At 40.1% G+C, this 23,443-nt stretch overlaps 1 protein-coding gene and 1 pseudogene across 5 annotated transcripts in view; both read left to right on the forward strand.

Moving 5' to 3' along the window:
• The window catches only part of CLYBL (citramalyl-CoA lyase), a 298,522-nt gene that overhangs the window by 13,612 nt on the left and 261,467 nt on the right, over positions 1-23,443 (forward strand). The window lies entirely within an intron of this gene.
• Positions 11,093-16,098, forward strand: LOC100687412 (annotated as a pseudogene).

Genomic DNA, 23,443 nt, shown 5'->3' on the forward strand with positions numbered 1-23,443 from the left:
TGCTGTTTGTTAAAACAAGGCTGCGCCAAGTCTACTAAATAGCATAGCCTTTGCTGTGGATCTCTTCCAGCTGTGTTAGGGCTTCTGCTCCGATTGTACTGTTTCTCTGTCATAGAATTTTATGTGAACTAGAACCATCTGTGTGGGTACAGGCCAAGAGAAAGGACTTTGGGTAACCCAGATGGTTTCTATGGAAGAGGCCAAGGAGTAGAGGAAAGACTGAGACCTGAAAATGAATTCTTGACTGAATAACCATTACCCTCCACCCCCTTTACCCTGTGGATCCATGGGGGGAGCTGAGGACAGTTTCACCACATGTGTTTTTCTTTACTCCCCTCTGAGTAACTGTGGCCACCAAAGTCTGTGCCACCCAAGGAAGTCTCCTGAGTGTCCCTGTTTTTTAGAATGCTTGAGTGGCATATACACTTTATGATTCTAGAAATACTCCATGGTGGCGAGTAGAGGATGGAGTATTTTCTGAAGTTACATTTGAGGCTTAGAAAGTGAACATATATGCTTGGTTGTGGATGAGCCTGGTGGAGAACATCATCATACATGGTCAGTGAGATAGCATCTACAGAGTGGCTGGCACCACTCAGCATTTGTACTTCACTGAAGTGCTTATTTTCTCCAGTTACAGGTTTTTAACAGCCAGGGTCTGATTGATGTAATTTCTAAGAACAGTCTTTGGTCACAGTTTCCCTTAACTGAATGTTGTGGCTGCCCTAAAGGAGCTACTGTTTTATGTGTGACTCCCTGTGAGGCAGTCTGTAGAGGCATGTGGCTAAAATTTTAGGAAGGAAGGGAGAAGAAAGCTGGGCTCCTTGGGGAGTGATTATTGGTAGGTTTGATAAATATTCTTAAGATGGAAAAGTTGTTAATTGTAAAAACAATACACTCTCTGCCCCTGAGTGCAACTGGAGCTGTGTTCTGTTGTTAAATTTTGCTTTGTTATTCCTCTATGCATCGTTCATGAGCTTGACAAGTTTAGAATTTTATTAGTTAATTTAAAAAATTGGAAATAATGTTTATGTTTTCATATCAGTCACTTGGATATGAATTTAAATCCATTCTAATTAAAACAAACTTATTGTTGTTACTTGAGTGTTTTATGACTTATCAATTAACTCACTTGAATGAGTAGATAATATATGCACTCCAGAATGGAGACTCATTCTTTCCTTACCTCCCTCTCTCCCTCCCTCCTTCCTACCCTCCTTTCTCTTTCCCCACCTTCCCTCCCTCCTTTCTTCCCTTCCTTTTCCCACTATAAGCCAGGTATTTGGTGGCTTTTTATTTAGCTCCTTTGATTTTATACTTTGGTTAAATTTTAGGATGTTAACCTAATCTGGGAGCATTGATGTTCACTATTGTTCCATGACTCTATCACATATATATTTGTATGATATAATTCCATTTATTCATTTAAACTATTTCCAAGTTTTCTGCCTTAGGAAATACAGAGAAAATGTCCCTATACTCAGATCTCTGTAGTTACTCTTACTCATGTACTTGGAAGTAAATTTTTGTATGTGAAATTGCTGGGTCAAGAGTAAGGACATTTCAAGTCTTTTGAGGCTTATTTTCAAATCACCCTCCAGAAAAACGAAGGATACCTGTATTGCAGGATGCCCTTTGGAGGCTTGTCTGCTCATTTTCCTTGGCATCAGCAGGCCCATGCACAGTAAAGGAAGTATATAGACTGTCTTGCTGGTCACACAGCTGGCAGAGCCAGGGCTAGAAAGATCCCATCCCCTAGCTGTGAGTCAGGGGTGGCTTTTCTGTCTGTGGTGTTGGCTGTTATACTGACCTTGCTTCTAGGTGTTTCTATAAACAGCTATGAAATTTTACCTCTTCTGCAAGTTCTCTTTTGAATTACACTATATGTAATGTCTTCCTCCTAGGTTTTTGAGATCGACAGAGGCGCTTGATGTCATAATAAAGGATTCAGAGTCAATCTCTGTGAGAAAGTAAAAATTCTGCTTTAATAGGATGCTAGTATGGGTAGGTTTTACATACCTGCTCCCCTTCACTATGTTCAGCCTGAGAAGGTAGAGTGACTATAGTATTCGGTAAGTATTTGCAGGACACTTTTAAAAAGAATATTCAGAACATGCAAATATTGGGAATTTTATTTTTAAAAATATTTATTTATTTGAGAAAGAGAGTGAGTGGGAGAGAGCACACAAGCAGGGAGTGGGAGAAGTAGCAGAGGCTGAGGGAGAAGTAGGCTCCCTGTTGAGCAGGCAGCCAAATGTGGACCTCGATCTCAGAATCCTGGGATCATGACCAGAGCTGAAGGCAGATGCTTAACCAACGGAGCCACCCAAGCACCCCCAAATATTGGAAATTTTAGAAAATGCTTTCTACTTTATTGCCCTCTTTCCACCTTTAGTAAAATTAGGGTCACAGTTCAGTGGTAGATTGTGTTCACTGTTTGACAGTTCTACATTGCTAAAAAATTAAATAAGGGATTCTATGAACCTTTTACAAGTGTATATAGTCATTTAAAAATATCATCACACATGTATACATTGTACCACTTTACAAGTAGTGCACACTTTAAAGCACACTTGCTTTGTCTTCTTATTTAATCTCATAGTATTTGTGAGAAAGATGATATGTCCTCCTTGATATACATATCAAGGATGATATTTATTTTTTGGCCAAATACAAAAGTTTAAGAAATGAAAAAGAACAACAACAAAAATCTGTGCCAAATGGTATTTTCACACAGAGGCACTGGAGGGTGCTCTAGCAATGGGAGATGTAAATTGTCTCCTTACAATCCTTACTTGTGATAAAATAGGGGAGATGGTTTTTGGTCACTTAAAAATTTTTTTTTTGAATTAGGTAATCTCTATGCCTAACGTGGGCTCGAACTCATAACCCTGGGATCAAGAATCACATGCTTTACTGACTGAGCCAGCCAGGTTCTTTCTGTCACTTTTTAAGACAAATGAAAGACACATATATGGCAGAGGAATTATTTCTATACTGATCTTTTCCCTTGAAAAGTTTATAAAACTTAAGAAGTAAGTCTGTGCCTTAGGGTTCCTTATTACTCCTACCTCTGTTGGCTCCATCCAACCATACTGCCTCCTTGGCAAGGCTCTGTCTCTATCCTAAGACTTTGCTTCTTTAAATCTTTCCTCAAATGTCACCCATGGGAGAGGTCTTCCCCCACAGCCCTATACAACATAGCAACTACCCCCCACCAAGACTCCACACTCTCTTCTTCTCACCCTACCTGTTGTTTTTTCCATTGTTTTCATTTCCACCTGACAATGTTTCTCTGTTTGTTTGTCTTCACTCCATCACTTCCCACCTCCCAAATATTCGTGAGAGCAGGCACTTGTTCTGTTTATCCCATTGCTATATAGTCCAGTCCTAAAACAGCACCTAACATATAGTCCCCAATATAAATTTGCTGAAGAAAAAAAGAACAGATTTAGGGAGTGCCTGGGTGGCAGTTGGGTAAGTGTCTGACTCATGATCTCAGCTCAGGTCTCGACCTCAGGGTCATGAGTTCAAGCCCTGTGTTGGGCTCCAAGCTGGGTATGGAGCCTAAAAAAAAAAAAATCAGGTTTCAGAAATGAAGTATTTAGGATAGTCCTTCTGGAGATTAGTGCCTTTTTTTTTTTTAAGCGTTTTTTCCAAACCACTTTTAAATATACAGATTGGTTCATTTCTCTTCTCTGCTTAGCATCCTTAGAGCTCCTTCCCTTGGCCTCCCAGGGCGTGTCTGGTCTCTTTCTTTCTACCCCTGGTAGCTCACCTGCTTCTACCCTTCTCACATGTTCTGCTCATGCCAGCATCATTGGCTTTCACTTGCTTTTTCCAGCAAGGAAGGCAGACCATGGGCTTTGAGGGTCAGAGGGGTTCAGACACTTGCCCGAGATCACACAGACCTGAGCAGTAGCCCTGGCCCTGCCACTTATTAGCCAACTCCCTTTAGTTTTGTCATTTATAAAAGCAGCTTGTGGTACTTACCACAGAGAGCGGTAAAAATTAAATGAGATACAATGAATGCATAGTGCCTGGCTCATAAGAATGTTAATAAACAGTGGATGCGAAAAGAAAGTAAGATAAATATGTAAAAGCCACCTCCTTGGGGAGGGGGACAACCATGTAAAGCATGTCCTCTCTCACAACCCCATTTTCCTCCCTCAGGGCATCCTATTCCTCATTACACTTGCAGTGTAATGTGCTGTGAATGGGTACATTTCCCTCATGTTTTGTTTCACCCACTAAACTGGAAATTCCATGTGTATTCTTTATGCCTGTATCCAGCATAGTGCCTGACACATAGTAGGTACTTACTAAATATTCTTGAATGAAAAATATCCTCATAGGGTCACAGTAAACAGAATTCATTACTCATTATTCACTTGACATGAGAGGATGGAAAGGCAAACTTTTTATTTGTGAGTGTGGGTGTATGTATGTTTTCCTAGATTATAGATTTGTCTAAACATTCCTGCTAATTTAAGATGTCAAATCTGAAGGTTCTTTCTTGGCTTGAGTTTTTGAACACAGTCCAGGGCTGTTTTCAGATTTCTTAGTATTCTCCTTTTTGTGAAAGTTTTTGAAAGCATAAAGGGGCATCTTCCCCACATGCTTGTCTACATTATTTGTTTATGTAAATGAATTGTGGGTTGAGGGGATATTTCAATGACAGAACATGGCTTTACCTTGGCATTGAGGTATCACTGGGAGATCCCAGCCTGTCTGAGTCCATGTGGTATAAATCTCCTGCCAGCTAGTGTTTCTCTCCCAGGTACATTCTGTTTATTTCAGAATTTCTCACCTGGGGAACACACTACTTCCTTTTGATTCCAGATCAACTCAGCAACTAGATGTGTTAAAAAAAAAAAAATCTTTCAATTCAGTGTAGGAATCTTAGCAGGATCCAAAACAATATTTGCTCTTATTCTGAAATTTTTTCTGGTTTTGTTTTTCCCTCTCCCTACACCATTTCCCACCCTCACCCCAGATACCCTGGTTGATACTAGGGTGAGGTATCCTAGAAGGCTTGGACTTCTGGCTTTGGCTGTAAATGTATGTGGCCAACACTGGATTACTGACTGCTGTTGGAGAAGAGCCTCCCTACTCGTGACTTCTCTGTTGGGAATTTGTTGAATGAGCCCACAGGCTGATAGGGGCAGAGTTCTGTTGTTGATCTGAGGCCTGGTGGGCTGTATGCTCCTTGAGGAAAAGGCATCATGTTTCCTCATTTCTGTCTCTCTGCAGTTCCTGTGTGAATCTGCACCCCAAGCAAGTTTCTGAAACCAGCTGGATGGCTCCATACGTTCTGTTGTGTGTGGGAACCGCTAAGCATTAGCAACTAGCCAGTGACCAGCAGTGACGAGCAGTTTTTAGGCACCACACACATTTAATGTGCTAAATGAGGACCCCAGGCATCGGCTGAAGAAATGACTTTTAAAGATAGAAACAGGACTGTTGACACAGGTGCATATTACTAATTGGTGTACTGTTTTTGAGGCATAGTAAAAATGTTAGTATTTCCAGAATTATTGTTAATGAGGGATAAAAAACTTATCTTTATCTTCATGACCATATGGCTTATTGCTTGATTTGGTTTTCTTTCTGTGGTGTTTTTTTTTTTTTTAATTTGGCTTTTATTTTAGTAAGGACAAAACCATTTTCTTGCAAGAATTATTATTTTATTCTGCAGGTAAATGGGAAAAGTATTTAGTTTTAGAACATTTCTTTACAAGAAATTCTAGAATATATTGATGGTGTTCTTTTTAAGTAAGAGGTACTTATATTTCTTTTTATTCAGACATTCATTTATACATTCTCCTGAAAAGGATGAGAATTATGCCTCTAGTAAGTTCTAGGAGGCTCCTAAAAATGAGGAAGGGAAGAAAATTTCCCATGGGTTTTTTTCCATGCCACGCACCTGGAGGTGCTTTGTTTGGCACATCTTTTGTAAGATATATGTGTCATCTGAGATGCCTGGGTCAGGGAATGAGACCCTGAGAGGACAATTCTCTTATTATATTTTATTCCTTGAATAGCTGGCATAGTGCTGTGGACCGTGGTGTGTACTTAGTAAATGTTGAGTAAACTGAATGTGTCATGGGAAATGGTAAAGCAGAGGCAGGAGTGACTTTCAGAGGGCATGGGAACTATTCCCAGGCAAGTTAACCTCTGAGCAGATTTGAAACGATGGCAGGAGAGGGAAGGGCATTCCTGGCTGAGGGAACTGCATGTGCAAAGATACAGCAGGGGAGTTAGGAGGGGGTTGTTGTGGAGTAGGGGGTGCCTAGTGGCAGAAGAGCTGGGCCTAAAGCTGAGCAGGGGGTTTGGGGCCAGGTAGCAAAGGGCCTCCAAAGCCAGCCCAAGATTTCAGATTTACATCTTGTTGTTAACAGGGAGGCAGTGGAGATGTTTATTGTCTCTCAGCCTCCATCAAGTTAGTTCTTTGTGCTATGGTCTAGGTTGTAGTCCTCGTCATGCCAACCTCTTGTCTTTCTCTTTTCTTTTAATTACATTCAAAATGTGCTGGGAAATCTAGTTATCTAGTTGGAATAGAGAAAAAAATGATGAAATTGTAGCCTATGGTCAGGTTAGTTCATCCTTTCCTCCTAATGCACATACTATATTTAAACGCTTCTAGTTATTTGGAGCCTTCAGGTGACTTCATTTCTCTGAATACTATACACTTAGTTTCCTACATCTGCTGTTAATTTCTTAAGCGACCTTAATGAGAAACTTCAAACAATTTAAATGTCAATTACCAAAAAAGTGAGGTTTTCAAATTCCAGTAATCTGTCCATATTGGTCAGTGGAACATAATCCTAGGTGGATGTAATTCAAGACAGATGACATTCCAGAGCTTCCCTGACAAAGAGCTTATAGATATTTGGGACTAATAGGCAGGCCCTGGTGTTGCTATAGTTCTGGCTTATCTGGCACAGGCTCTGTGCTCAATGCTTTTAGTTTGCTGCATTCGTTCTGGCTCTGTGTTTTAGCTGGTGCTTTTGAATCTGGGAAGACCCAAAAGCTACTATGTACACAAAAATATGTTGAGAATATAGTAAATGTAATAATTCCAATTTTTAATCCTACATTTTTGAGAGGGATAAAGTATTCACGATGTACTTTATCATAGAGTTATTCTTTTTCTTAGTAGGTTTATTCTTTTTTTTTTTAAGATTTTATTTTTAAGTAATCTTTGCACCCAGCATGGGGCTCTCAAATTCACAACCCCAAGATTAAGAGGTACATGCTGCCCCAACTGAGGCAGCCAGGTGCCCCTTAATAGATTTATTCTTAACACATGGGTTAATCTTAAATTTCTGACTGAGAAATCCGTTTTTTGCCACTCCCACTTTTTCTCCCCAAGTTCCTTCCTTTGCCTTTATTTTTGATTAAGATAAAACACAGGAAAAAAGAGTTGAATATGGTGATGAATATTATTTTAACAGGAAGTAAAACCGGAAGCATGCAGAATAAATTACGCTTACATTTTCTCTGCAGGTCACTTAGTGGGTGTTATGTGCTACAGAGTAAACAATTTTTGGCAGCTAGTTTAGTTTTCACCACTTCTAAGCCTCTGACAAATGATCTTAGATGATCTTTGGTCTTAAAAAGGAAAACTTTTTATGTGTAAGCTTTAAGTTCAGTTTTGTTGTTTTTTGAAGGCTTTTTAAGCCATTTATGTGAACTTTTGTTTTATTTGAATTTGAAATTCTAAAGTTTTTAAAGTAGAGTCTGCCATATTGAATTGTTTTTCACATGGTTTACATTTAAAATTTAACGTACCTTTTCTAGTTTTAAAAGATACTGAGAGGGATCCCTGGGTGGTGCAGCGGTTTAGCGCCTGCCTTTGGCCCAGGGCGCGATCCTGGAGACCCGGGATCGAATCCCATGTCAGGCTCCCGGTGCTTGGAGCCTGCTTCTCCCTCTGCCTGTGTCTCTGCCTCTCTCCTCTCTCTCTCTGTGTGCCTATCATAAATAAATAAAAATTAAAAAAAAAAAAGATACTGAGAAAATAAAGTTCCCTCATTAAACAGTCACTATCAACTACTTTTGAAAACTGGAATATTATGTTTAGTTTGTATGGCTTTAGGTTGTTTTTCTCCCCCAGGAGAAATAACGTAAATATTTTTAGACCTACTGTCTACCCATTTATCTATTTAGCTTGCCTTAAGTCTCTCTTTAAAAAAAAAAAAAAAAAAAAGATTTTTATTTGTTTATTGGAGAGAGAGGGAGCATGAGCAGAGGGAGGGCAGAGGGAGAGGAGAGGAGAGGAGAGAATCTCTCGTCTGCCCTGAACACAGAGCCAGATGCAGGGCTCAATTCCACAACCCCAGCAAAAACCAAGAGTTGGTTGCTCAACCAATTGAGCCATCCAGGCACCCCTGCCATAAGTCGCTTTTAAAGGTAAGAAAATAGTCATACAAATATATAGCTGAACATGTGAATTTCAGTACTTTCTGATAATCAGCCCTGTTTTAAAGGCTTCCAGAGTTCTTTCAAAAGCAGGTCATTGGTGCTGTTATTTGGTATTTTGTATATTGTTAAAACTTCACGCAAATGTAGAGGTGTACCGAATTGTGCACTTTATTTTTTTTTGAATTGTGCACTTTATAGAATCTTGTATGCCAACATGATCACTTTTCCAAGTATCAATAATCATTGTATTGTGAGATACATGTTATCATGTATACAAAACTTATGTCTGACTTGTCTGATTAGAATGTGAAATTTAACAGTTTTCAGTAGTTACTTCTCAACATTCTAATCGACTAATACCCACTAAATGTATATTTAAGTCCAAATGTAAAATCAGTGGGTTGCTTAATCAGCTTTACAGGTGTAAGTTAGGATGCAGATTCATATCCCTTCTCTCTCCAGAGAGGTGACTTGGTGACTTACTCCTCTTTCAGTAATGTAGTAGAGCCTATTTGGCTTAATCAGCATGGGAGTTGGAGCAGCCATTTGAAATATTGAGTGGAAAAGTTCTTTGTACTTGGAAAAGTCAGGAGGCCAGGAGTGAGAGACATATCCACATCCTTTCCCTGGTGGCCCCTCACCTGTGAATTCACACCAGGGTGGTAATAAAATTGTAGGAGCTCATTTTATGTGAAACCATTAGCAGCCTGAGAATTTGGAGCTAGCTGCCTCTCATACTTTAAGACACTAGAAAGTGTCATTTATAAGCATGGAGGGGCCTGAAAGCAGGCAGAACAGGCTTGTAAACTGTAGCTTTAGGCTCTGGACAGTAATCGGTTTGTAATATAGTTTAGTCTTAGGCTGTCAGAACCACAAATGCGCCTTTTAGTGTTGCAGGCAAATCCCATGAAGTATTTGCCTATAAAAGGTGGAGACAATGGCTAGTTATTTCCTATTTTGTTGTGATATGTTATTTTCTTTTTGTGCCTTCACGGATGAGGGTGGAGGGGAAGGGGGCCATGCTGCTAGTGGAACAAGTGAAACTCTGAATATTTTTGTTAGTTTTTAGGTTGCCTATGATGATGGTATAACTATCATAGCTAATATGGAGGTTTGACTTTCATACAGCTACTCGTGCATGCTTCCTGCTTCTTTGTGTGGCTGACTCTGAGTTCCAAGGCTGGGGCAAGTGTGTGTGACAGGCAGAGCCCTTGGGGCTGGGGGAGTAGGGAAACATTTCCAGCTTCCATTGGCTCAGAAGATGGAGAGTTCCCCAACATGAGGGCAGAATTCAGGTTCTTGGTCACCTGTGGAAATAACAAATGCCCTCACCGTGGACCAGCCCAGCTTCAGGATCTCGCCTGATAATCCCAAAAATAATTCTTTAACTGAAGCCATGAAGAAACCAGATTAGGTGAGATTTCAAGATCCAATTTTGCAGATCGAGAACAGTCTACAGAATCTACCTAGGCAAAACAGTGTATATATCAGGATGCTCCAGGTTTTGCCTCCTGACCAGTACAAATGTGACTGTTTAAAGATTTATTTTATTATTATTTGAGACAGAGAGCAAGAGTGTGTATGTACACAGGTGAGCTGAGGGAGGAGTAAAGGAGGGGGAAATTTACATATTAAATGGCACAAATCTTTGGCCAGCCACTAAGCTGTCTGTTTGTGTAGAGGAGCTTCCAGTGGAACTGGTGAAAAAGCAGTAGCTGGAAGCTGAAAGAACTGAGTAGAGATCTTAGCTGCTGTTCACCACAGAGGAGACAGAGTGTGGTATTTGTGTTCAGACAAACCAACTGTCTGAACAGTTGGTTAGTAAAAATCACCCTTTAGATAAATTAATATACAGAATATAGAATCTATATAACATATTAATCATTATGTCCAAAGGCCTATCAAAAATCATTGTATCAAATCATGTTGTATACTTTAAATGAATACAATATTATATATCAATTATATCAATAAAATTTTAAAAATCACTATATACATGAAACAAGAGGGGAAAAGCACTTAATTGAAGCCAAACTCAAGATCATTCATATGTTGTAGTCAACAGATAAGGATGCTAAAACATCTATCATAAGTATGTTCAAGGTCTTAATGGTAAATATATACACAATGAAAGAGCAGATAGAGAACGTCACCTTAAAAATAAATACTATTAAAAAGAGCTGAAAAGGGATCCCTGGGTGGCTCAGCGGTTTAGTGCCTGCCTTCGGGCTGGGGCATGATCCCGGAGTCCTCGGATCGAGTCCCACATCAGGATCCTCGCAGGGAGCCTGCTTCTCCCTTTGTCTGTGTCTCTGCCTCTCTCTCTCTCTGTCTCTCATGAATAAATAAATAAAATCTTAAAAAAAAAAAAAAAGCTGAAAAGTACTGGTTTCCAGGGGTTAGAGGAGAGGAGGAAATAGGTAATGACTATTTTAATGTGTTTAGTTAGGGTTTCCTTTTGAGGTGATGAACTTTTTTTTTTTTTAAGATTTTATTTATTCATTCATGAGAGGTACAGAGAGAGAGAGAGAGAGAGAGAGAGAGAAGCAGGCTCCATCAGGGAACCCGATGTGGGACTCGATCTGGGGTCTCCAGGATCACGCCCTGGGCTGAAGGCAGGTGCCAAACCGCTGAGCCACCCAGGTGTCCTGATGAACATGTTCTTGAACTAGATAATGGTGCTGCTTGTATAATATTGTGAATATATTAAATGCCAGTGAATCGTATGCTTTAAAAGGTTAAAATTAATTTTATGAAAAGAGAGCTGAAAAGTACCTTAGCTAAATTGAAAACTTACTGGATGAGCATAATAGCAGGTTGTAGACATCAGAAGAGTCAATGAACTAAAAAATAGACCAATAGTAATTACTCATTTGATGAACAGAGAGAAAAAAGATTGAAGAAAAATGAATAGAGCCTCAGAAAACTGTGGGACAATATCAAGCAGTCTAATGTATGTAATTAGAGTTCTAAAAGGAAAGAAAAGAGACAAGAGGCCCACAAAATATTTGAAGGAGTAATAGAAACTTCTCAACTTTTTTTCAGAAACTTCCCAAACTTGAAATACATTAGCTTACAGGTGACTCAACAAACCCTGAGCAAGATAAATATCTTTCCTCTCTCTCTCTCTCTCTCTCTCTCACACACACACACACACACACACACACACGCACACGCAGCATGTTGCTGAAATCCAAAAATAAAGTCTTGAAAGCAGCCAGAGGAAAAGAAGATACATTACTTATAAGGGAACAGTGATATGAATGGCAGCCAACTTCTCATCAGGAACAATGGAGAGCCGGAGATAAATGAATTGATGTTTAAAGTGCTGAAAGAAAAAAGAAAATGTCAACCCAGAATTCTGTGTTTGGCAAAACTGTCCTTCAAAAATGAAGCTAAAATAAAGACCTTTACGGAAAAGAAGAACCTGAGAGAATTTGTTACAAGGAAATCTGCACTATAAGAAATGCTAAAGGAAGTTCTTTAAGCTGAAGAGAAATAACCCGATAATAACTTGAGTATACAAAAAAGAATGTAGATCACCAGAAATGATGAAGAGAAGAACCAGGTAGATTTGTATGTGTTGATGTGAGCATGTAATAACCATAAAAACAATAAATATTCATATAGCAAGTAGTGCTCTAAGTGCCATATATATATATTTAATATATATATATATTATATATATTTAAAGATTTTACTCATTCATCCATGAGAGAGAGAGAGAGAGGCAGAGACATAGGCAGAGGGAGAAGCAGGCTCCATGCAGGGAGTCTGATGTGGGACTTGATCCCAGGACTCCAGTATCACTCCCTGGGCCAAAGGCAGGCGCTAAACCACTGAGCCACCCAGGGATCCCCCTGCCTTAGATATATTATTTAACCCTTCCAACAATCACATGAAATGGGTACTATTATTAACCTTATTTTGTAAATGTGATAACTGAGGCACAGGGTAATTTACCTAGTGTCACATAACTAGTGGGGGTCATATGTAGGATTCAAATCCAACATTCTGATTCTAGAGGCTGTCCTCTGAACCACTCAACTCAAGCCAAATTGCCACTTGATATATTATTACCTAAACAAAGCAGTGTGCATATACTAGGATCTTTATGTAAATAAAAATATATATGAAGAGGGAAGCCCCAGAGGTGCAGCAGTTTAGTGCCGCCTGCAGCCTGGGGCGTGATCCTGGAGACCTGGGATTGAGTCCCACATCAGGCTCCCTGCATGGAGCCTGCTTCTCCTTCTGCCTCTGTGTGTGTGTGTGTGTCTCTATGAATAAATAAATAAAATCTTAAAAAAATATATATATGAAGATATAAATTATTTTTAGGAAGAATACATAAGAAAAACCTTTAATGGCAGTCATCTTTGGGGAAAGATTGAGGGCTTGGGGTATGAAAGGGGAGACTAAAGTTTTGAATGTTTTTTTAATGTGCTTGTATCACTTTTATTTTTGAAAAATAAATTTTAAAGATTTTGTTTATTATTTTAGAGAGAAAGTGCATGAGCAGAGGGAGGGCCAGAGGGACAGCAAGAGAATCTTAAGCAGACTCCCTGCTAAGAGTGGAGCCCAACGCAGGGCTTCATCTTATGACCCTGAGATCGTGACCTGAGCTGAAATCACAAGTTGGATGCTAAACCAACTGAGCCACCCAGGTGCCCCTTGAAAAATAAATTTTAAAATGTCATGAAATAGGGCAGTCTAGGTGGCTCAGCGGTTTAGCGCCACCTTCAGCCCAGGGCATGATCCTGGATACCCAGGATCGAGACCCAGTTTGGGTTCCCTGCATGGAGCCTGCTTCTCCCTCTGCCTGTGTTTCTGCCTCTCTCTGTGTGTGTGTGTGTGTGTGTGTCTCTCATGAATAAATAAAATCTTTTTTTAAAAATGTCATGAAATAGCTGGGAAAAAAATAGAGATATGTGGTAGAGGGTAAGGGAATATAATCTGTTTCTGCCTTATAGGAAATTTGACAAAAATGAAGAAAATGTGGACTGGGAGTCAGGATTCTGGGTCAGAAAGAAAGGATGTCATTTGACAAAGGCTACCATGGAAGTGTCAGATAATGTTACTAGGTTTTTGACACTTTTCTCCCTTTCCTATATCTTCTCTATCCTCAGACTTTCCCCTCTTATGTAGGAGACAACTCTAAGGAAGCACCTCTTGCTTTGAAGTTTTCTCCTCAACACTACCATCTCAACACACATTCTGGCTTAATTCTTACTCAGAGCTGCTGACATTAGGGCCCCTGGCTGGTTCTGCTTAAGGTTACTTCACTCCTAAGTGGTAGAGCCAGGATTTGAACAGGATGGTATGATTCATAGGAGCCCCCTCAGTGACTATGAAGTCCTGTGCTGGTTGGCATCACATCAGTTAACCCTATCCATTGCTAGATCAGGGAACCAAGAAGGAGAGGGGTGGGTAGCACGGGTGGCTCAGCGGTTTAGCGCTGCCTTCAGCCCAGGGCCTAATCCTGGAGACCGGGATCGAGTCCCACGTCAGGCTCCCTGCATGGAGCCTGCTTCTCCCTCTGCCTGTGTCTCTGCCTCTCCCTCTCTCTCTCTCTCTCTCTGCGTCTCTCATGAATAAATAAAAACTTAAAAAAAAAAAAAAAAGGAGAGGGGTATGTACCTCTCCCAATATGAAACTAAGAGGCAGAGTTGGGATCTCAACCACAGGTCCCATTCCAACGGTAGAGCTCTTTTGACAAGACTATGCTGACCTAGTTTCTTGTGTTTACCCTTTCACCCAAGGCTAAATTGTAGTTCACAATCAATCAGATTTTGAAGAATCACCCATTAAAAGATCTTAAAGATGACAGTGATAAATGCTGTTAGAAAGCCAATAATCTGTGGTGTCTGAGTAGCTCAGTTAAGTGTTGGATTCTTCATCTCAGTTCAGTACTGCTTCTCCTCTTGCTCATGCTCTCTCTCTCTCACTCTCTATCAAATAAATCCTTAAAAATACATTTAAAAAATAATAAAACCTATAATTAGACAAGCAGAAATACTAAATAAATAGCTAAGTATGTAACTGTCCAGTCTGCTAAACTGTCTTATATGATCTGGGGGTCTTGAGTTCAAGCCCCACATTGGGCTCTGCATTGGGTATGGATTATACTTTTAAAAAAAAAGGCCTGGCCGGAGCCTGAGTCCTGGCCTCCTGTGTCATGCTCTTACTCTCCGAACAGCATGAGTTCACCACCCACTCTACCTTCTCTTCCAACTACAGGTCCCTGGGCTCCGTGCATTCGCCCAGCAACCAGGTCTGGCCGATCAGCAGCAGGGCGGCCAGCATCTATGCAGGTGTGGGGAGCTTGGGCTCCTGGATCTCCATATCCTGCTCCACCAGCTTCCAGGGTGGCTGGAGGTCTGGGGGCTCGGGCCTGAGGATGGCCCGAGGTCTGGGAGGCAAAGGGGCATCCAGGGTGAGAAGGAGACCATGCAAGACCTGAATGACCACCTGGCCTCCTACCTGGAGAGGGTGAGGAGCCTGGAGGCTGATAATCAGAGACTAGAGATGAAAATCCGGGAAACCTGGAGAAGAAGGGACCCCAGGTCAGAGACTGGGGGCATTACTTCAAGACCGTCGAGGACCTGAGGGCTCAGATCTTTGCAAGTGCTGTGGACAATGCCTGCATCGTTCTGCAGATTGACAATGCCCATCCTGCTGCTGACGACTTCCGAGTCAAGTATGAGACAGAGCTGGCCATACACCAGTCTGTGGAGAGTGACAACCATGGGCTCCACAGGGTCACTGATGACACCAGTGTCACTCGGCTGCAGCTAGAGACAGATTGAGGCTCTCAAGGAGGAGCTGCTCTTCATGGAGAAGAACCATGAGAAAGTAAAGGGTCTATAAAACCAAATTGCCAACTCTGGGTTGACGGTGGAGTTGGATACCCCCAAATCTCAGGACCTCAGCAAGACATGGCAGATATCTGGGCCCAGTATGACGAACTGGCTCAGAAGAACCGGGAGGAGCTGGATAAGTACTGGTCCCAGCAAATCAAGGAGAGCACCACAGTGGTCACCACCCAGACCGCTGAGATAGGAGAAGCTGAGATGACTCTCACGGAGCTGAGACATACCGCCCAGTCTTTGGAGATCAACCTGGACTCAATGAGAAACCTGAAGGCCAGCTTGGAGAACAGCCTGAGGGAGATCGAGACCCACTATGCAATGTAGATGGAGCAGCTCACTGGGGCCCTGCTGCACCTGGAGTCAGAGCTGTCTAGCTGTCCCAGACCCAGGCAGAGGGGCAGCGCCAGGCCCAGGGGTATGAGGCCCTGCTGAATGTCAAGGTCAAGCTGGAGGCTGAGATTGTCACCTATCGTCACCTGTTGGAAAACAGGGAGGACTTCAGTCTTACTGATGCCCTGGACAACAGCAACTCCTTGCAGACCATCCAGAAGACCACCACCTGCAAGATCGTGGATGGCAAGGTGGTCCCTGAGACCCAAAGACACCAAAGTTCTGAGGCGTTGAGGCAGCAGAAACAGCGTACCCTTTGAGGAGCAGGAGGCCAATAAAAGGTTCAGAGGTTTTAAAAAAAAAAAAAAAAGAGGGATGCCTGGGTGGCTCAGCGGTTGAGTGTCTGTCTTTGGCTCAGAATGTGATCCCAGAGTTCCGGGATTGAGTCCCACGTCAGGCTCCCTGCATGGAGCCTGCTTCTCCCTCTGCCTGTGTCTCTGCATCTCTCTCTCTCTCTCTATGTCTCTATGTCTCTCATGAATAAATAAATAAAATCTTTAAAAATAAAGAAACAAAACCAATCTACCAGTCTTCACGTTAATGAACAGTATAGCCTTCGAATTTATCATCCAAATATGGACAGTTTTGAGAGTGAAAGGGATGCTATTAATACTGACACTGGGACATCAGGAGTCAGCCAAGACCATCACACAAGCCAGGGCTTGTGGTCAGTCATTCTATATACATAGTATTTTATTTAGTGCCCATACATATGTATTGTTATTTGTAAATTCCGTTACTCTTTGGGATGCAAGCCTCGAAAGTGCAGAAATAGTTCTAAGCCTTAATCATACATTGTTTCGTAAATATGGGCAACCATAATAGCAACTACTTGGCTAAACTGATTGGCTAAATCCAATCAGTTCTAGAACATAAGCGTTTGTAGTAATTCTTAAAGGAGTGCTCCAGTGGTTTAGCAATTATTTAAATGCATTTATATATAACACATGAAACCAAAAACAAAAATAAAATCTAAAACCTATCCTTTTTGCCTACACAAGGTGACTGTATTTTTAGAAATACAAATTAGTGTACTCATTGAGCACATGAGTACATTTGTGGAAGTGGATATTGGGACAAAACATTTGAAATTGAAATTATCTGGGAAAATTCTAGGTATGTGATTGCTCTATGTGTAGTTGAAAATGCATATTCTCTAAGTAATGTAGAGTTTAATTAAACAGAAGGATCTCATTTTAATCTAACTTTTTATACTTATAAAATTGTTTCTAGGCACCTGGCTGGCTCAGTTGGTGGAGCATGTGACTCTTGATCTCAGGGTTATGAGTTCAAGCCCCACGTTGAGTGTAGAGATTAGTTTAAAAAAAATTTTTTTTTAAATTTGATTCTTTTACTTTTGGTGGCTTTTTAAATTTTATTTTTAAAATTCCCCCCCTCCCCCGGCTTTTTTAAAATCATGAGCTCAAAGCTCAAAACAATTTTTTTTTGCATATGAGGCAGTTTAATAGACTGGACAGTTGCATACTTAGCTGTTCAGTGTTTTTGCTTATCTCATTATGGGTTTTATTTTTTTAATATATATTTTTTATTTTTTAAAGATTTTATTATTTATTCATGAGAATAGACAGAGAGAGAGAGGCAGAGGCCCAGGCGGAGGGAGAAGCAGGTTCCATGCAGGGAGCCCGACGTGGGACTCGATCTAGGGTCTCCAGGGTCACGCCCTGGGATGAAGGCAGGCGCTAAACCGCCGAGCCACCGGGCTGCCCCAATGTATATTTTTTAAAAGATTTTATTTATTTGAGAGAGACAGTGAGAGAGAGAGAGCACAAGCAGGAGGAGAGGCAGAGGGAGAGAGTGAAGCAGACTCCCTGCCGAGCAGGGAGCCCAGCGCCCTTCATTATGGGTTTTACAAATCATTTAGTCTGGCTCAGTCAGCTTAGCCTCTGCCTTTGGTTCAGGTCATGATCTCAGGGTCCTGGGATGGAGACCCGCGTTGGGCTTACTGCTCAGTACGGAGTCTGTTTCTCCCTCTCCTGCTCCTCTGCTTGTGCTCTCCCTCTGTCAAATCAATGAAATCTGTAAAAAAAATACTTTAGTTTGGAACCAGATATATTTAGCTATGGCTTTTGTATACTAATTGACAGAAAATATTGTTGTTAATGTTTAACAATCTCCACCATGTTAAGCTGAAGATATTTTTTGTTTGTAACATATCCTTTTGTGTCTTATTTAAATCTATATCTACTTGCTTTAAATAGTTGGGATTATTGCAAAGGGGAGTGGAAAATATTATAAGTGTAAAAATGAGGGTTTTTTCCATAGTGTTCTATTGAGTAGTTGACATGTGAAAAAATTCAGGTTTTCTGCCTTTCCACCTTCTAGTAAGCTGTGCTTCTGAAGAAATATTCCTAACAACACGCTGCAGTATGTCAGAAACTGCTACATTACGGATGCAACATCATCTGAAAGGAAAAATTGAGTGTGGGTTTGAAGATGACAAGTGATGAAAGTAGCCCTGAAGTTGTTGATTAGAAAGTGAAGGCCTGGAACTAATAACTTAATAGACAGAGCCCCCTGCTATTTTATCTTAAGGACTGTAGGATTTTTACTATTCTGGCAATATGTATGTGTGTGCCCCGTTATGTACATAAATACACACGTGTATGTGTACGAATATATGATAGGAGGTGCAAAACCAAACTACTCACTGATACATTTACTAAAAATACATTTACTTTATGGGAGGACTTGCCAAAAAAAAAAAAAAATTCAGTGCCTAGTATTACCCTTGTTTCACGTTTATTGTTTTTCTGACATAGAGCTTATATTGTTTGGTTTTATGACTGTATTGGCAAATCACAGATGTGAAATATATATAATTTTTGTGGAGTTTCTTATGAAAATTCTTGCTTTCAGTCCTGCTGGGAGTCTTTTTTCCAATCGGCAGTGCAAACATAGAATCATGCATTATCTGTAGTTGATACAACCCCAATTGATATAGTATGCTTTTTGCTGATTTTAAAATATGAAGGTCACCTGGCTGGCACAGTCAGTAGAGTGTACAAGTCTTCATGTTGAGGTTGTAAGTTCGAGCCCCACGTTGGATATAGAAATTACTTAAAAATAAAATCTTTCAAAAATATATGTGTAATCATTTATAACCTAGGTCAAAATGAATTGTAAATGGATAAAGTAGAAATCCAAATTAACCAAAGCTATATTGTATTGGCACTATATGCTGCTTTCCTTTATTTATTATATCAATTTAAAAAATCACTTTATTTATTTAAATAATCCTACAACAGAAGAAGGGATGAAAGTACAGAAATAAAAAGCCCAAGGTGAACTCAGTGGAGTTATGAGTTTATGAGATTGGTGCATTTTCCTTTTATGAGATGTCAATTCAAATTAAAACCTCAAAAATTGAATTAGAAAATAATGCTTCCCAGTTTTTTGAAGGAATTTTAATTTTTTTTATTTTTCAAAGATTCTGTTTTTAAATTTTTTAAAGTAAACTCTGTGTCCAACATGGGGCTAAAACTTATGACCTTGGGATCAAGAGTTGCATGGTCTACTCACTGAGCCAGCCAGGTGCCTCTGAATGGAATTTTTAAATAAAATGTGACAATGCAAAAAAATGCATACCTGTGTTAATGAAAACCCATAGAAGACAGATCAGAGATGACTTCCCCAGGAAGAACTCTTAGAAGGGTCCTAAGTTCTTGGGCACAGTGCAAGATTCTGAGAGATTGTTGGGAAACATCCTGATTTTATGATCTCTGACTGTAGGTAGATTTGGTTGAGAAGCCCACACTCACTGGAGAGGGGCAAAGGCCTCATCTCATGGGCATTCTGACCCTTCAGTACTGCATCTTTGGCTAATGTATGTCTCTTGTGAGGATGGGAATATGCAGTCATCATTAGCCAAAGCAGGCATGGGAGAGCTTGGCAGTGATCATAGCGGGTTCCTTGAATCTACCACCAGCATGAAAACCAGAATATTGGCCCCTTTCTAATCTATTGAACTCAAGTGTTCATTGGGCGTGGCCTTCACAAGGACTTTGGCCCTGGGCTTATGAGGTTCCTCTCAGGTACTTACTTGTCTCTGGATTTCCCAGAGTCATCCCTTCACCCAGAATCTTTGACTTTTCTCTGGAGAGAAAAAAACAGGTCTGTGTGAAGGAGCTAGAAGGCTTGGGATACTGTGCTTCTGTCTGATTTCTGAGATAGCACCTAGTGGGTAGTAATGACATTCCTACTCCCAGCAATGTTTGCACATAGCTCTGGTGCTGAAAGCTCAAGCATTGATTAAATTATATCCATGTGTTCTGAATAACCAGAAACATTTAAGTTTACAGATCATCAGGCTTTTCATCAGCATGATTTGTAGTCTCTGTTACCTAGTATCTGTATCTATAGCCTCAGGTTTTCTGCCAACATCTGTATCTTTGACAAGATAGAGAAGGGATAAAAAAAAAATAAAAAAAAAAATTAAAAAAAAAAAAAAAAAAGAGAAGGGAAAAGAAAGGAGTTGATTCAACAGGTTAGAGCCTGAACCAAGGGACACATGTATCTCTGACACATATGCAAGAAATTGTCTCACTTTTATATTTTTTATTCATAATTACATTAAAATTTAGTCATATGCTATAGAAAGTTGAAGAATCACACATGAGCAGCCATCACTCACTACCCCTTTGTGTCTCATTTTGGATCATTTGGCTCCCAGGAAGTGAGCTGGAAATTAATTTGAATTATAATTAAAAATGAATTATAAGAGTCATTTTTCTAGTCAGTACGTTACATGTTAAATTTTGTTTTATAAAACTGTTGTTTCTTTTAATATGTGTGGGGTGTGTGTTGGGGATGTTTCTGGGCTCAGTATAAAATACGTTTCTTCCTGTGGGTTGTAGTAAAAAAAAACTTTGGAAAATGCTGCATTTGAGGAATCTTTGGTCCAGGGAGATGGCTTTCTTTTGGGTGTGTGTGGGGCACCCACAAGCTACGAGCAGCGTCCTGCGTATTTTTCCTGTGGTTGTGGAGCTCCTTAGTTTAAACTCAGATTCTCGTCCCATGAATACTCTGTTACGTAACTATTTGGGTATAGTTAAACCAGCACTTTAGGACATTGTGGGGTTGAATGGGTTTCTGTGGGCTCTCCTGAGACCCTAACCATCATTTGTAACATCTTTTCCATGGGGAAAAGTGCATTTTAAGCTCCAAAAAAGCAAATTCTTGGTGCATTTATTTTAGCAGAACTCTGTCATAAATTAGGTACTACTTTTTTACACTTTCTGTATATTTAGTAGTAAAATATATTTGTACCTTAAACATTCCGTCACATTCCTTTACCCCTTTTTAATTTCTTATGAAGAGCGATGTGTTCTAGGAGCTCTGGGTGGCCGGGGGTAAGTGATGTTGCTGACAATGCTTCTGAAGAGGGAGGCTGGCAAGTTCAAAGGTTAGAACATCTGCATGTCTGCACCCTTTAACGAGCCTCAGAAGTTATCTTCCCACATTCACAACACTTTATAATCATCAGGCTCCTTTTACCATTGAAGCCAGGATGGCCCTGTATTAATATAAGGTGTTCTTTACAAAGGCACATTCATACTGGATCTGCCTGCTGTTCTTTCCGCAGGCATTGATTGAGTACCCCTTCTGTGAGAGGCACTATTCTAGGTCCTGGGATAAGACAGTGGGCAAGGTGGATCGGGGCCCTGCCTAGGAACTTCCTCTCCAGTGAGCCTGCCCTTGGTTGATCTCCCACTCTGATCTTTTGTCATGGGGCTTGTTGGGGGTCAAGCTGTGCTACAGATTTACCCTTCCAGTATGATAGCTGGGCCCAAAGATGACTCTGTCCTCACTTTCAGTTGGGCCAGGTGTCAAGCATGTGAAAGACTTTTAAGAGAGAAAGGAATTCCTTCTTGGGAAATGGTATATTATTTGAAGAACAAAAACCTTACTAAGATTTTGAGAGCCCCAGCTCAACAAAACAGTAGTTGGGACACAAGCTTATAGACAGCAGAGAGGACAACATGCATCAAATCAAGATTTATTGCTCTAGTGTCTAAACAGCCCACTTAGAGAAGCACCCCACCCCCATCTATAGCTTCCCAATTCCATAGTATCTAACATTTATCTATGAAATCTATCCATGTTACATGTTGCCACCCCCCACCCCCAACACAACTTCATGCTAGGAAGAACTTATTTTACTGCCTATTTTTCCTGAGGTTTATAAAAACGAAATGTGTGAAGGGAATGTATGCTGATTCTCTTGGGACTAATTAAACAAACAGACTCAGGGAAAGAAAACAGAGAAGATGTAGGATAGTTAAGATGTAAAAAATGTAATTTTCGGGATAACAGCCGTCAATTTTTCCACTCGAGTGTTTTTCCGAAGGGCAGAGGGCAAAAAGCATCTTACGTTCTCTCAAAGCTGAGACACATTTCAACATGGAGATATTAGAAGCAAATTTGGTGCCCAAGACAGGTGCCAGATTTTAATTACAGTTGGCATTTCTGAGCATGCTTTTGGCAGAGGTGGCCATCTCATTGGAAAAGCCATAGATTTTGACACTAGCAGTATGGATGCCCAGTTAAAAATGATTGAAAATAATTTCCCTCCTATTTTCATCATGTTAGTTTTGAGAGAAAACTTTAGTGGTTAATATTTAAACAGGAAATTCTCTGTTCAGAGAAAACAGTTGTTCATTGGAATTGTCTTGGTGGTTTGGAGCATTAGTTCTGGGGGTAATAATTTTTATCTTAGAGCCTTTGAAAAACCCCAGTTAAAACAATAATATAGGATGTTTCATTATAAGAAAAGAAGTTGGCATGTACCAGGTTTTCCATTAAGTTCCAGGTCACAGACAAATAAAGAAAGTATGTTAGGGAGAAAAATCCTTTTTAAAAATAATTAGGGAGCTGTCTGTTTTGTTCACCAGATGGAAAATCCGTAGTTGTGGGTGGTCTGTGTTGGAGAGGGCATCTCACAATTGGCAGGACCATGCCTTTAACTTTTCAAGTCCTAGGACAAAAATTTGAACACCATTGACTGTTCAGAAGGCTCCTAATATGTGTTAGCCCTTCCTAGGGCTCTGCTTCCTAAATTTTACCATTTTTTAAAAGAGTATATAGGTAAAATGATTATGGAATGCCAAAATAAATGGCCTATTGTTCTTTGAATTCTGAAACAGTTTTCCTGTCAGCCCTTGTTTTCTGTGACTTCTCTCACTGTCAATACATTATGATGATAATGTGATTAGTGGAACTGCCTGCATTACTATTTAGAAGCCCCTTTTTATTACACTAATGTATTCCAGAGCAGATAGGATGGCCAAATGTGCCTGAAGCCTAAGAAATTGTCCTAAGATTGTTATTTACTGAAGAAGGATATTGGACCTTCATCAATGTTTAAGGTCTTTTATAAACTTGCCTTGATTATCTGATAAAATTAATTCAGCAAAAAGATATATATAGCTTTTCTCACCACTTTCTTGGACTGATAATAGAAAGTTAGCATCTAGCTTCACTAGTGTTTTTTTTTAATAAACTAGTAGTTTTTTTATATGCATCAAAATATCATTTTTAATCCCAATTACATGTTACATGGCTTTACATCTGCAAATCAGACTTTGAGATGAATATGTTTTATGTTTGAACATAAGGGTGTACATATATGTTTATATTAACATTTCATTCATAAGTTTAACCCTTCCCAAATAAAAAACTGTTAAAGATTATAGGACAGTTAAATTGATAAAAATCGTTTTTGGATGCATAAATGGGTA

The sequence above is a fragment of the Canis lupus genome, chromosome 22, assembly GCF_011100685.1.
Source record: "Canis lupus familiaris isolate Mischka breed German Shepherd chromosome 22, alternate assembly UU_Cfam_GSD_1.0, whole genome shotgun sequence".
NCBI lineage: Eukaryota > Metazoa > Chordata > Mammalia > Carnivora > Canidae > Canis > Canis lupus.